Genomic DNA, 859 nt, shown 5'->3' on the forward strand with positions numbered 1-859 from the left:
AACTTAATATGTATACATCATTGAATTAAAAACCAATATGGTTTATAGACTTTCACTCAATAAAATGAAAATAAACAAAAATAATGACATGAACAACAACAAAACCTAATGTGGGCATTGCTACTCTGTCCTGTATGTGTTATGAGTTGAAACTGATTTCACAGCCATGGGTTTGGCTTTGTTTGGAATATCATCATCCTCCTCATCACCCTGGTTGCCACTGCCACCACACACAACTGCCAAATGGGTGAGGAGAAAGGATCAGTTAGTCCATGTAAGGCCAGCCTATTTGGAGTCTAGGTTTGAGACAGCATTTCGGAGTCCCCCTGCACGGGAGGTGGAGAGTGTCAACACTCCCCAGGTATTGAGAACTTAGATTTCAATCTTAGGAAAGCCACCTGACTTCACGTTACCCTCTTTTTTTTTAATTTCCATTTTGTCTATTGTGAAAAACATATATAAGGATACAAGGATGTGAGGGTTCGGAACAGATAAAGATGGACAGGGATGAAATTGCAGGGCTGCATAATTTGGTGGACAGGGGTAAGTAGGTGAAGGAAATGAAAAAGATGCAGTGGGGACCAGAAGAAATGGGTAATGGCGAGCATAGTCCAAGGGTGATTTTTTTTTTTAGCAAAGAAACTTTCTTATTCACTTGTGGGTTTCTCATTTGGGAATGGGATGCAGACTCTCTGGCTTCTTCATGCTGAACAGGTCCTGAGTTGAAGCTGCTTGCCTTTTTGTTCTGTTAGAAGATATTTTCCTAGCAAGGAGTTGGAAACAACCTAAATGCCCATCAACAAACGAATGGGTAGAGAAGCTGTGGTATATTCGCACAGTGGAATACTATGCTGCATTG

The sequence above is a fragment of the Elephantulus edwardii genome, unplaced genomic scaffold (assembly GCF_000299155.1).
Source record: "Elephantulus edwardii isolate Elephantulus edwardi_28Jun2011 unplaced genomic scaffold, EleEdw1.0 scaffold00097, whole genome shotgun sequence".
In the NCBI taxonomy this organism is placed as follows: domain Eukaryota; kingdom Metazoa; phylum Chordata; class Mammalia; order Macroscelidea; family Macroscelididae; genus Elephantulus; species Elephantulus edwardii.